General features: G+C 32.2%; 1 protein-coding gene and 1 pseudogene across 1 annotated transcript in view; both read right to left on the bottom strand.

Moving 5' to 3' along the window:
- Positions 1 to 543, bottom strand: part of LOC100809081 (MA3 DOMAIN-CONTAINING TRANSLATION REGULATORY FACTOR 1) — a 4,861-nt gene extending 4,318 nt beyond the window's left edge. The window contains exon 1 of the mRNA XM_041011172.1: positions 283 to 543. The gene's annotated coding sequence lies outside the window, so the exon portion shown is untranslated. The remainder of the gene's footprint in view (positions 1 to 282) is intronic.
- Positions 544 to 8,000: 7,457 nt separating this feature from the next.
- On the bottom strand, positions 8,001 to 13,678 carry LOC100808544 (protein STICHEL-like 2; annotated as a pseudogene).
- Positions 13,679 to 14,276: the final 598 nt, after the last annotated feature.

The raw sequence follows: 14,276 nt of genomic DNA, 5'->3' as shown, positions 1-14,276 counted from the left end.
TATATATATATATATATATATATATATATATATATATATATATATATATATATATATATATATATGTATATAAACACATCTAAAAGCTTCAAGCATTTCCGTCTTCGCCAGGCGTCACTTAACTCTATGAGCACCAAACACAACTCCTCGTTTTAATTTCAACACAAAATATAACCGCATGCTAATAAATCACATAGCCAAATCAAATGGAAAAAAATAAGGAAACTGAAAATGAAAATAGAAAACGCAAAAGAGAAAGAGAGAAAAGTGAAGAATACGAACCAGTGAGTACGAAATGCAAATCAGAATCGGATTCTTCTGTGCTTGGCCCGGATCTCGAGCCAAGACAGGAGAAGCAAGAAAAAAAATTAACGAATCAAAGCGAACGACGCGAAGGGAGGAAGATCCAAAGAGGAGCGAAGAAACCCTGAACGGCGATACGGTGTTGTGCGGTAATCGGAGAGAGAGAGAGTCCGAAACTGTATCGGTGGAGAGTGAGACGCGAGAAGAGAAGAGAGAAATGGATGAGAACGAAAAAGACCGGCTCCCAAAAGAGAACCCTTATATAGGGAGGCTACGGTTACCTGTACACGTCACCACTGGGCAAGGTTTTTGGGTTTGGGCCGATTCTATTCAACTAGTGTTGTTCCCTTCTGTTTACACGTGGCATTGGCGCCATAGGCTAATGCTAACGTTAAATGAATTAGGACCAAAGTTTTAAATTAAAATAAAACAAAACGGACCTTTAGTTATGTGCTCTTCTTCACGAGTGAGTGTTGTTGTTATACTCTTTTTACTAACCCTAATCAATCTTGTGGCCTACTTTGGACCATCACACTTTGGTCCGAGAACATCCATTCTAATGTTATGCATTTTTTGTTTTCAGAAAGAATCGTGCTGCAGTAGTGTACGCATAAATTTATTCGTGCGTTTTTGTAAGGAACCTAGTTGTTAAAGTGTGTACACATGAAATATCATAACTTACAGTATTTTAGAGAAAGTATATAAAAGTAATATGATGGGACATGTTTGTAAAAAAAATATATCATTTAATATGATATGATTACTAGATAATTGTATTTTTTTAAAAGTAAATTATATAAATCGTTCCTAAAGTTTTATGAAATTACCCAAAAAAAAATACTTTTTAAGTAACCTCATTTGCAGTGAAGACCAAAGTAATTTTTTTAAATAATTAAGAGAAATTAATATAATATTTTATAAACAATTAAGAAAGATTATTATCATGGTTAAAAAACAAGAAGAATTTCTAAAAATATTTCATAAAATTTCAGGGATGATTTATATAATTTACTCTATTATTTTAAATATATAATATTAAAGTTTTACTTGTATAAAAAGGTATCTATTAAAATATATAAGTTTCTATAAATATATCTTTCAATGAATTCCTTTACAATTCTTTGAGTATGTTTGGAAGGATATGTCACTTAGTTTATAATTTTTTTATTAGCCAAAAAATTTGTTTAATTATTTGATACATAATTTTTTTTAATAGTTTTTGACATTTTTTACTTGAAATAATATTTTTTAAAAAAAAATAAACTTTTAGCTTTCTATATTTATTCATTTTTTATCCTTAGACATTTATTAGTTTTCCTTTTTAATATTTTTTATTTAAGGTAAAATTTTATATTCATTTATGTAATTATATTTTCCAACTATTTCAACAAATAATTATACCAGATATTTATGATTTAATAAAATAATTTTTCAACTTCTAACTAATTTTATCAAACATAACCTTAGTCAAATAAATCTTAAGTATAAAAAGAGATATAAACATAAACGTTTTTCATCCTTACCAAAAATGAAATGTGGATAAGATCTAGTACATTTTTTTTTTAGTAAAAGAAAGACTTGGAGAATAAAAGGCTAAACAATCTTTTTTATATAAAAGACATCTTACTTGATTTCTATGAAAAATACATTACAACTAGCAAAGGACTTTCATCGCCTCATCACTAATCCGATAATATTAATGATATAGTTGAACCAAGTAAATTCGAACTATTTCATTTGGTTTAAGTCTAAAATTTAAAATTTTCAAACTAAGTTACTTAGCCTGTTTGCCTAACAAAACCTTTTATTCCTCTAACTTTGTAAAGTCGTGCATTAACCTTGAGACATTATTGATATTTTAAGTCTTGAAGTTCTAGCTAGTTCATTTTATTTCATGACTCAAAGAAAATACTATGCAAGGGGAGGAAGGGAAACTCTCACTACTAGAAATAAGACTTTTTATAATGTTGGTTGTAGGAAAACCTTCATAAAAAAATATTAGTGATACTTTTGTAATTAAAACAAATTTTTTTAAGATGATTTTTTAAAAACTGTCATGAAAACACATGTTCAACATAGGTTTATAGAAAATTCGATGTGGAAACTTTGTCACTCAACATCAGTTTTTGAAACTTATCGTTGAGCTTGGAAACCGTCACTAAGAGAAGAAAGCCTCATCTTCCCTCTCCAAACCCTCCTTTATTCCTTTCCAAACCCATTTTTCCTGAAAACCCTACCACCTCCCCCTCGCGCCACTGCCAAACACCCTCTCCTCGTTTTTCTCCAAAAACCCGATTTCTGACATCATCTCTGCCATCTTGTCACACGTCGAAGAAGGCATGTGGGGCGACAAGAAGGCGCACAAGGAGTGCACTGTGGTAGGCATATACGGTGACATTGAGGCCTTGTGTCTATGTAACCTTGCCTTCTACGCACTTTAGCATTGCAACCAAGAAGGCGCTAGAATCATCATCGTCAACAACAACGTCCTCCAATCCATCACCGACGTGGGTACTCACTCACTTTAATCTTCCTAGATTTTTTTTTCTTTTTGCTTCTATTGTGCTTCATTCTCATTCTAAATAGAATCTTTTTCCTATTGACTAAACTGAGTTTTTACCTTTTGATTTCATGTTGTTACTGTTACTTTAAATCCATGCTTCCATGTGTCACTGGAAGAATCTTGCTTGTACTTTGCTATTTATTTTCTTTAATTATGTATTTTATTGTGATGGATTTTGATCAATGGCCTTCCTCACCTGCTTTTATCTTGACATTTTTTCAAAAAATAATAATGAACTTACAACGAAAGTGGGTTATGGTTTTGAAAGATACTAAAGTTGTGGATGGAGATATTGTATAGACTTTACAACAACTGCTTCGAGGAATAACTAAGAGTGATTTGTATCCATAAAGCTTTTGGTTTTAATACAATAAATTTCTTGGTTTTTACAATGCTACTTTTTACTTGTTAATGGTTATCTTTTTTCTAACATCTCCTCAAAAAGTTGTGATTTTGAGTTTTGCCCTACTTTAAAATATTTACGCTTGCTTTTGGAATAAAAAAGTATTTTCTTTTGCAAGTTCTTTACTTTTAGACTACATTTTTTTTTATTGATAATTGAAACAAAATAGTTTTTTTACATAAAATAAAATAAAATGTACTTATGTGTACATGCATCAGTAAAGAAGTTAGCCTTAGCAAGTTGTGATAATTATTTTTTTTAATGATCTAGCAATGCATATTTGGATTACAACAAAAAATATGAACACAAACAATCAAAATCAAAACTAATCCCATTAAAAAAAATATCGGTTTCTAGAAAATCGTCTTAGAAATTAATGGTATATTTTAAAACAATTTTCTGAAAATAGTCTTTAAATCTTGATATTTGTTTAACATTTTTTAAATAAAAAGTCAAAGATTCTAAGATAATTTCTAAAAAAACTGATGTAAAAATCAAAATTTTGAGACACTTTAAAAACCGTCACTTTCCACAACAATAAATTTAAAGATGATTAAAAACCGTCATAAAAAGTGTTAAATAATCTTCTTTAAATTTTTTTTTTGTAATAATATACTATGGTTGATAATTAAGTAGGAAGAATAATAACTTCTCTTTGGAGAAAAAAAATGTTCACATCCTTAAATATCCACACACTTAGAAAGAACAAAACCTATAAGATTATAATGGGCATTGCAACATGGACTAGGGAGTAAGGATAAGGTAATCAAGGCTGTCAAACCTAGATAATCAATGAAATTGTACTGACATTGTTTGTCATTAGCCTACTAGGTGCTGCAGAAAAAGCCTTTTGTAAGACAAAGAATAGAAACCTTATTATCAAACATTGTACCACCTCCACCATCATAAGTTGGTTGTTGTTGTATCAGGATCAACACGGCAACCAAATGTCAGATGCCCAAAAGCTTCTAAATTTCTAAAGTGGAGGAAGCCTATATACAAAGGATTGAGAGCTTCCGTTAGGTTGGGATAGGTAGCCTTGATAGCCTCTGTTAAACCTAGATATGGTCTAAAAAAAATAAAAATTGGCTAGTTCGTTTCAAAATTAGAAAAATAAAAGTGTTTTTTAATAAGCAAATAAGATTTATTTTTTCAATAAATACAAAATTTTACTTATTTTAAATAAAAGTACTCTAAACAAATACATCAGAAAATAAAAAAAAAACTACTTATTTTATTTTAAAAAATAAGTTTAAACAAACTAATCCATCAACATAAATAGTAATGTCAAGTAACTTTCTCCTTTTTAAGTTCTTACTAATAAAAAAATTTCTCTCATTACTATATTCAGGAGTAGTTATTTGAAAATGGCTTAATTATTATTTTGGTAATCTAGTTTTTTTTTTAAAATTCAATTTGATCATCTTATTATTAAAAAGTTCAATTAAGTCCTCTAATTTTTAAAAATATCTGGATCAGGTTCTTTTATTTTTAGAATTTCCAAGTTAGTTTCTTTATTTTTTAAAATAAGTTCAATTTGGTCTAATTTTTTCCCATTTTTTCCAATTTTTCTTTAAAAATAAGTTCAAATTTGGTTTTAAATAAGACTAAATTGAACTCATTTTAAAAAATAAGGAACTTAATTGAAACTTCTAAAAATGAAAGGATCTACTTAAAAAAATTTAAAAATTAAAGTACTTAATTGAATCTTTTAATAATAATAATAAAAATTAAACTTAAAAAATAAATTAAAACACCAGCCTTTGTAAATTCTCATCCCACATCATTTTGGAACTTAGTAATATAGAATATTAGGAAAAGTTGTCTTGTTCTTCTAAATAAATGGTCCAAAATCCAAATCATAACGATTTTAAAAACAAAAAAAAGCACTTAATGTAATTTTTGCTATTTTCTTTAACATAGGCCCCACAAATATATTTAAGTCCTCGTAGCTAGAGTACAAGTAAAATATCTACACTTTATGAGCTATAGAACTTAAATTATATCGGATACCTATTCCATTATTCTTATACTTTATTTCAATGTATCTTCTTGTAGTTTTGTGAGCCTATTTGCCAAGCATAGGCAACAAAGGCTGCAAAGCACGAACGTCTAAAATAAAATACAATGGGCGGTATAGCAAGTCGATGAGTAAAGCCACATGAGTCTCAAACTTTGAAGATTCAGAGAGTTTATCAAAATTGGTCAAATTTCATTAGTTGATTCAGTAAGATACTTAATTTTTAAATGTATAATTAAAAAAAATATTCTCTTAGATAGTGCTTGGTTGTGAAGAAAAAAAAGAAAATATATAAAAAAAATCAAAGAAAAGAAATAAGTGAGAAATAGAGTGAAAATGAATGCATTTGATTGAAGAGAAATAAAATATAAATAGAAGAGAAATATTTAAATTAAAATTGTTAGTTATAAATAAAATTACTGATTTGTACTTCCCAAGGGAGAGAAGAAGAAGGCAAGTAGTGCTGAATGCACTTTTCCTAAGGGCAAAACGGTCATGCATGTGAACCGTGTAAAATTCTGCTTGTTTCTGTTCAATTTTGAGAGGATTTTGTACACATGTGTCCCACCTTTTTTAAAAAAATGAATAAATTCGTCGCTGATTAACTCAACCAAATCACTATACCAACCTCTCTTTCCTCCTCTTCTCTCCTCCCACTCATATTTGCCCTCAACCAAATTAACGCTTAGTCTCTATACCTAAAAATAATTCTTTTTAGTCTCAATTCATAACATTTTTAATCTCTTTTAATTCTCACTACAGAGACTAAAATTATATGTGTACGGATTCAAATACTTAAAAATGGTATGTGTAAAGATTAACAGAAAAAATTTGCTAGGAACTAAAAAGAAAACTTCTTGTAACTAAAGTAATGAAATTTGTTTTTAAATCAATTTTAAATAATGAATAATGGAGGTAAACTGAGCTAGATCACCAACAATCACTGTCCTTTTCTTTTTCTTTATCAACCTCCTCCACTTTCAAGAACAGAGACTTATCTAAGCGGTGTAACGAATAACTATTACAAGCATCATGATCAGAGGGAAATTCTCTTACTAACAATAATATCTGTCAGAAATCATAAGTTGTCGGCAAAAAGGGAAAATGAGCTTCAATCAAACTCAGGCCAGGTTCATTTGAAAAGGAAGATTGTGAAAATATAAAGAATGAACAATAAAATAAAATCACATGAACTCAGACTTTTATACTCTATTTTAATTCAAAACTTTCATCTCAAATTACTCTATTTTCATTTTTTTTCCACTTCTGAACGGACACTCTGTGAATGAGAACTGGGAATCATCAGTGTATTACTTTTTTTGTCGTTAGCGGGTTAAAATATTTTCTTTCCCGTCTCTTTTCTTTTTATATTTTCAATGCTTTGGGATATCTCTCCTTATTTTGATTAGGGTTCGACCAAACCAAATTTCTTGGACTTCAATAATGCAATATTTTTTTATCGATAAATATTAGTTATTAATATTATTAAACTTTTTTTAAATTGATGTAACCGGAGATGCAAATAAGGCCTTTTTTCTTGTATTTACATTTTTTTTTTCTGTAATAGGAACTTTGGGGTGCATGTGCAATTGTGCATGTTTGTGAAATCGCAAGAAACACATAAAGGTTCTGCAGTTCTGCTGAATCAGAAACTCGGCTATCTACGTTGAATTAGCTTGAATAAGCATCCCAAGAAAAATCTAAAATGTTTGATTTGATTTTGCAAAATATTTAATATATGCACTCGCAAAATTGTGCTGTAGTATGTAACTCATACCAACAATGCTCAACCAATGCATCATGTTCCATTCGTCTTGAGCTACTGGCCTGTGGTGTTGGGAAGCATGCACCATTCAACATGCGACTTTTGTTACTTAGGTCTCCGACATCCAATACCTGACACAAGAAAACGCATTGTCACAACATTATAATTTCTTCCAATAAAATTTGTTAACTTTTATAATAACTAACTACCTTAAAAATTATATAAACCATGATTTATGATTGAATGATAAAATTGTTTTACATTCTCAATACATAACCATTAAACTTTTCTTTTGAACCACATACATAGGATTTGGCTGCACAAAAGCAGTATAGATTTTTAAGAAAAATTTAGAAAAGCTCAGCCAAAAAAATTTTCCAGCATCCATGACAATACATCAAATTCAATAAATAAGTTATCAATATCATTTCGTTAGCAGACAGTGGTTAAAAAACATGTCAGATACCAAACAAGAGATCACATAAAACAAACAACCAGCATTATGCACTATAGTAGTTTTCGCTTGGCAGCCAAAGCGAACCACAAGCTTCAAAAGGAAACAATTATACTTACAGTTCTTTATATGCTTTCCTTCCTCAGTTTCTGTTTGAGCTAGCAACTACATAGAAAGCCATGTTGTTAATAAGTATTTGAAAGAAGCTAAAAGTTTAAATCGAGCGTAAGAAGACTTAACCTCAAGATATTAAGGCAATAATTCCAAATTAGATAGTTGAATAAATGTCAAAAAATGATTATAAATTTATAGTAAACCGCAGTTTTACTTTACATGATCATGTGTACACTGCGAGGATGATTGACCACAATGTACAGCAGGCCACCATCCTCCCTAGCAGCAAATTATTCTAACTCCCTGCAAAAGATGTGCAGGAAGTTCCGGAATAACTGCATTGTAGATTTCAGTTGATTTCATCCAATTATCCTAGGAATATAACCGCAGTGTCAAAAATTTTAACAAAACAAACAGTGTCTCTGGACTCTGGCTCTATTTAATTAACATACACTACGCGCTGACAAAAAGATGCATGATATAAAGTCATAAACAAAGATAATGATCAAGATGCAAAACCTCCTACTTTTCCTCAATGGCATTGATGCAGTTGTTAGAGCTGTGGGAAAAGACACGGGGTTCCAGATCATATCCATAAGCCTCAGAACATTTGAACTTGGGGATAGATAAAACAAAATTCTTCTCTTGTGATGCATATGAAGAAGAGAACTTTTTATGAAGCCAGCGAGTTCGGGGAAAGCAGTCAGACTGATTATCTAAATCAAGGGTTGATGGAGCTAGAAGCTCATAGTTGCATCCCTCTTCCTTGAGAGAATCAACTCCTGAACAAGAAATTCTTGGAGTCTCTTGATCTGGCCTATTCAAAAACATTTTCCCTGAGCTTAGCAAATTTCCTTCACTACTTCTCAAAGTTGTCACGACCTGCATTCCATTGTAGGACTCAAATGATGGCACCCGAGGTTCACGATTAGAGGAACAAGTTAGAGTTTGAGTCTTCATCATGGGCCTTTGAGAGGTGTAATCAGCATAGTCTGATTCACTTCCTTGTTCATTAGATGATATAGATTTCCAACGAATTCTCCGAGAACAACCGAAGAAACTGAAAGATGTCCTCTTCAATTTAGCATAGATAGAATCCGAAGTACAAGAAGGTACACAATTGATTCTGAGCTCAAGGTTACAACCCAATATGAACTGCAGAGAACTTGCAATCAGCCTCCAAGACTTCTCAGCCCTACTTACATAGTCACGGTGGTGGAACTCCAACTCGGCAACTGCACGGCCTGAAAATTGGAGTATTTTTCATTCAATTACTTGGTACATAGTACTCACTGTACTTGGGAAAATACATTTCATAAATTAAAAATGTAATTTTTTCTTCTCTAAAAACACAAGGGTAGAACTAATGAAGACAAAATATTAGGTCAAAGAATATGTAAAACCATTTCATACATACTACTATGTCAAAGAATACTTGGTACATAGTGCAATATGTAATTCACATAAAATACTAGGTCAAAGAATATAAAAATGACAGATCGTGATAATAAAAAGAAGACTTTAATATCACATTATACTCATGCTATCATAAATATTATTGCTGTAAAACCATCTTTGATGCTGTAAACAACTTCCATACCCCCACTTAGAGTACCTGCAGCTCCTTCAAAAGAAATCCATTTAAACAATAATAATATGAAAATTTCTAAGCAAAAACATTTTAAAAAAATTATTCGCAACACATTTTTTTGATACCCTCTTTTCAACATTATTATGGTGAAAAATTCCATCTAGCTCCCACTCCCTGTTTGGAAGAGCTTACGTACAACTTATTTAGATTAATGACATAAGCACTTGTCTATGCATTTAGGAGAGGCTGTGAGAATAGCTTATGATAGGTCCATTGTTTTGAGCTTATCTCAATAAGCTCTTCAGGATAGCTTATAATAACAACCTCTAGCTTATATAAAAACAATTTAACCCTATTTTCCCCTTTGATTATAAAAACATACTTGTCTAATAAATACTTATTCAATAAGACCTTAATTAAATTGTTTATCCAAACAGACCCTAAACAACTTATGCCCACTCTCTAGTAGTGGGACCTACATCAGATTTCACCCAATAATAAAGAGTATTAAAAAGAAAGTGTCAAAGGATATGTTGTAAGCATTTTTGTTGGTAAAAACAAGCACAAAAAGAATTGACCATAACCGTAGGACAAGATTATAGTACATGATATTGATGCCAGTAATTTTGATGAATAGCAAATTTAGCCTCTGTACAAAAAAAACAGTGTAAATAAAGTACAATATGTACCTTGACTAATACAAACTGAAGACAACTTCCCCTGTTTCCTGAGAAAAGTTTTGAGCCTGTTAGATTGACACATCTCAGTAGCTTTATACCATATAGAATCCAATGTTCTTCTGTGATCCTCCCGTACTCCTAATCCTAATGTATCTGACTTGTCATCACATTGACCTGTTGTAGCAAGATGCTCCAAGCTGTCCCCTTTAGGAGATGTACTGCAGATATCACCATCTGTATCCATTAATTGACAAGCTTAGAATGGTTCAACCTGATAAAAAAAACACTCCAATTCTGCCAGCTCCATCCCACAGACACGCTAAGGAAGAATAAAAAAAAGCATAACAAGTGGAGAAAAAAAGGATTCAATCCCACCACCTCTATTGGACGCAGATCGTGCACACAACTTAGTATCATTTGTATCCGCAGATGAATATTCTACGGAGCTCAGCTGTAGAAGAGCTGCAGTGAACCATGTTGTTTGATTCTTGGAAATTCTCAACTGCTTCTCTGTTTCAGACAGTATTCTTAATGCACGACTTAGTTTCTGCAGGTCTGCTTCCGCTATGATAGAGAGAATAACAAAGTTCAGACAACACAAATAAGATAAAAGCAGACACAAGTATGGGCTGCAAACACAAAAAGGGCTAATATGCTCAAAGCTAAAAAGGATATAATATATTTTAAAACACTTACAGGTGTATCTATTACAAAATCTTCTGATTTCCGAATCACCAAGTTCAAATTTCCCTGCAAGAATGTCCATAATAAGATTTGCCAACTGTGATATAAGTTGTAAAGGATCTATCCTTGTCCTAACAAGTTCCCGGGCTCTTATAACTGTATTTGAAGTGTCAGTAGATAAAGCCAAGTCCAGCAAATCAAGCAATTCATCATCAGAAATGACCCCAGTCTGCAGAATAACAAAGGGCAAAACATAATGCTCATAAAAGAAAAAAACGAAGACAATTTGGAGGACATACACGCACAGAACAAAGCACAACACTTACAAGCTCGTGGACTAAGGAAATGGTAATTTTTTTACCAAGCAAACTCAGTTGATCAAGCATAGTTTCAGCATCCCTAAGAGAACCACAGGATCTAGCAGCAATGAAGTCCAAAGCAACTTGTTCAGATTCAAGACCTTCTTCAACACAAATCTTTTCCAATCTTATTGCAATGTCAACATCTTTAATCTTTGCAAAGTGATACCTCTGAGCCCGGGAAAGTGCACTCGGAGGAAGCTTATCCAAATCAGGAGTGATCATCACAAAAACCACATGTGGAGAAACATTCTCTAGGCTATTCAAAAGACACGCCCATGTTTCTGCATGCAATAACTGGCACTCATCAACAATGAACACCTTAAAACACGAGGAAACTCGAGGAATGCATGCATTCTTAACAAGGGACTTAACCTTGTCTGCACGGTTGATTCTCAAAGAATCAATTTCCTTAACATGTTTACTTCTTCCCAAAAAGAACAAAACACATTCTCTACACAGACCACATGGCTTTTGCTCCAGAGGGGAGAGGCAATTCAGTGCAGCGGCAAATATCCTAGACGCAGAGGTTTTGCCAGTGCCACGTGGTCCATGGAAGAGATAAAATGATGATATCCTTCCTGTAGAGATAGCACCCAAAAGAGACTTTCCTATCACATTATGCCCAACCAAATCACTGAAAGATTTTGGCCTGAATTTCATGGATAAACTTCTAGGAGTTTCCAAAGTTGGACTAATTTCACCACCAATGTGTCTCATGTTTCTATGTCCATTGAGATCCGTCTCACTTACGTGTTGCAATATCAAGGGAAGGCCTTCTATTTCAGAATAATGATTTGATTCTCTAAACCTTGGTGACTTTGACCAACAACTCCTTAATCCACATCCATGGTAATTATCCAAAACGTCCTCATCCTGAGTGATATGTTCCGAGGCACTACGAGCTGAGGGTGCATCAAAAACAGAAAGGCATTGTTGGCTTCCTACATGGCTTGCAATATCACCAATCACTTCCGATGGTTTCACTTGATTCTTGCGTAGGGATTTTCTTGCCGACTTTGAGTGTTCTACTCTTGTTGCAGTTGACAAATAGCAGGACTCTCCATCCTTCAAATGATTAGAAGAAGGCATGATGGAAACCAAATCCAATCCTCTACCTTCATGGTTGCTACAACAGCTTTCATTTGAAGATTTGTCTCCAGAAATACATTGCTGCTTAGGATTAGAGTAAACTAGTCCATCATCTTGTTGCCCTTCCTGACATGAGATCCCACAATGGTTCATCTTAGAGTTCCACATGTCTAATTCAAACTCAGCAGTGTCCTGCTCCCTTTGTCCCTTAAAATCTAAACTACTTGATCTTAAAAGACCATTACCATTAGAATCACATGCATGAGAACCATTCAGGAACCTCAAACTCAGAGAAACACCATTACTAGAACCATCTTCCCAATCTCCATCATCAATCAAAGGAGAGAGTCTGCTAACACCATTAGTTGATGGATCCCTCAATGACCTCACTCTCCTCAGTGCCATAAGAGTTTTGGAAATAGGAATATCAACAGAATGCCTCCTACCATCCATCACTGCCTCACTCTTGCATAACAAGAACCAACATGAAACAGTGCAAACCAACCTAGAAGAGAAATAAAAGCCATAAAAAAATCATCAAAGAGCACAGTTGGCACACAAAAAGATGAAATGAAAAAAACAACAACCCAACAAAGTATTAAACCACATTATTCCATAAGATAAGCACAAAATCTCTGAGGGCCTCAAAACCAAAAGCAAAGTTTAACAAATTAAATAGTACTAATTGTGATTAAATGGCGAAAAAAAGCTAACTTATTTCTCACTGAGAACTTTGCAGCACTGTTCTAGCGAGAAATGAACATCATCATAATCATAAATTGAACAGAGAGAAGAATAGGAAAAGAAATGAAGTACCTTTCATCAGACAAGAACCAAAAGCAACCCCATTAAGGCATTAAGGTTGGTTCTTATCTCAACAGCAAAATGTACCGTTTCCATTCCGTCAGTATTAGAAAGAAAAAAGGACACGGAAAGAAGGAGAGAATCTTCAGTTCAAATTACAATATTTAACATATGAAATAAAAATAAAATTATACATTGATGAATGATGATGGACACAAACAATGCAATGCGTGCGAAACGACAAAGCTGTGAACACCAAAAAAGAAGAAAAAATAAATAAAATAAAAAAGGAACCTGAGCAAATGAGAACAAGCAGAATCTTGGAAAGTGACAAAAGAGAAATCCCTTGAAAATGGGTTGTTGAAACAATAATGAATGGGGTTGATTGATGAGCATAGAAGAAGAGAAAGAGAAAAAAAGGGGAGACAGAGAAGTAGAAGGCAAAAGTGGCAAAGTAGTAAAAAGCAATAAATGCGAGGGGGTGTTAGGAAGAGCAGCATAGCGAGGACTGAGGAGTGAACAAGTGTCAAGTGTGAGGTTCTGACGAGTTAACAGAGAGAGATAAAAGAGAGAACTTTTGGGGGGTTCAGAAGGTTGTTTTGTTCCCTTTATGGCAGAGGCAGGTGCTGTGGCAGTGCAATGTGATGAGGGTGTTTTGTAATTTGAACAGGTTTGGCACAGTTCTGTTAATTTCAGTTGAAGAAGGAGAAAAGGCTGTTGTAAATGTGGTTCTTTCCATTTTCACTTTGAGGAGGAATCTTATTATTATTTGTACAAAAAAAAAGGTGCCTATACAGAAGAAGAATTCACCGAAAACTATGGAGGTCGTCGATTATCGACAAAAATATACGGGCACATGAAGAAAAGAGAATAAAATGCAAGCCATGCCATTATAAAATATAAAATAAAAAATGCATGCAATGCCATGTCCATGAAACGAATTTTATGATAGTACGGAAAAATCATTATTGAATGATTTAAATGATTTTTTTTATCATTCAATTATTTTACGATTTAAATTGAAATACTACATATTAATCAAAATTAAATGTAGCTGATCATTTTTTTATTGTTTCTTATGTTAAATAGTTTACTTATTTTTCTATGTACGTAATATTAATCATTTAAGGCATATTAGCTTTAATATCAATTGAGTTAATGTTAATTAATTATTACATGTATTTCCAGGGTTGAGTATTCTAATTTATTTTAAAAGAACAAACTACTTATTTTAGTTCTATATATTTCAGTTATTTTTAAATAAAATCACTTTTGTTCAATTTTTTTTAAAAAAAAAATTAATGTGTTTGCCTAAATTTTTTAAGAGAAAAACCTAAAAATTCAAATTTTAATCATTATAATGAATTACTTTGAGTAATTTTAAAAATATTAACAGTTATAACTATTTTTTAAAAATAAAACATTTTTTTATAATTATAACTAT

The sequence above is a fragment of the Glycine max genome, chromosome 17 (assembly GCF_000004515.6).
Source record: "Glycine max cultivar Williams 82 chromosome 17, Glycine_max_v4.0, whole genome shotgun sequence".
Taxonomy (NCBI): Eukaryota; Viridiplantae; Streptophyta; class Magnoliopsida; order Fabales; family Fabaceae; genus Glycine; species Glycine max.
The sequence above is the reverse complement of the archived record's forward strand: the minus strand, read 5'-3'. Positions and strand labels throughout refer to the sequence as shown.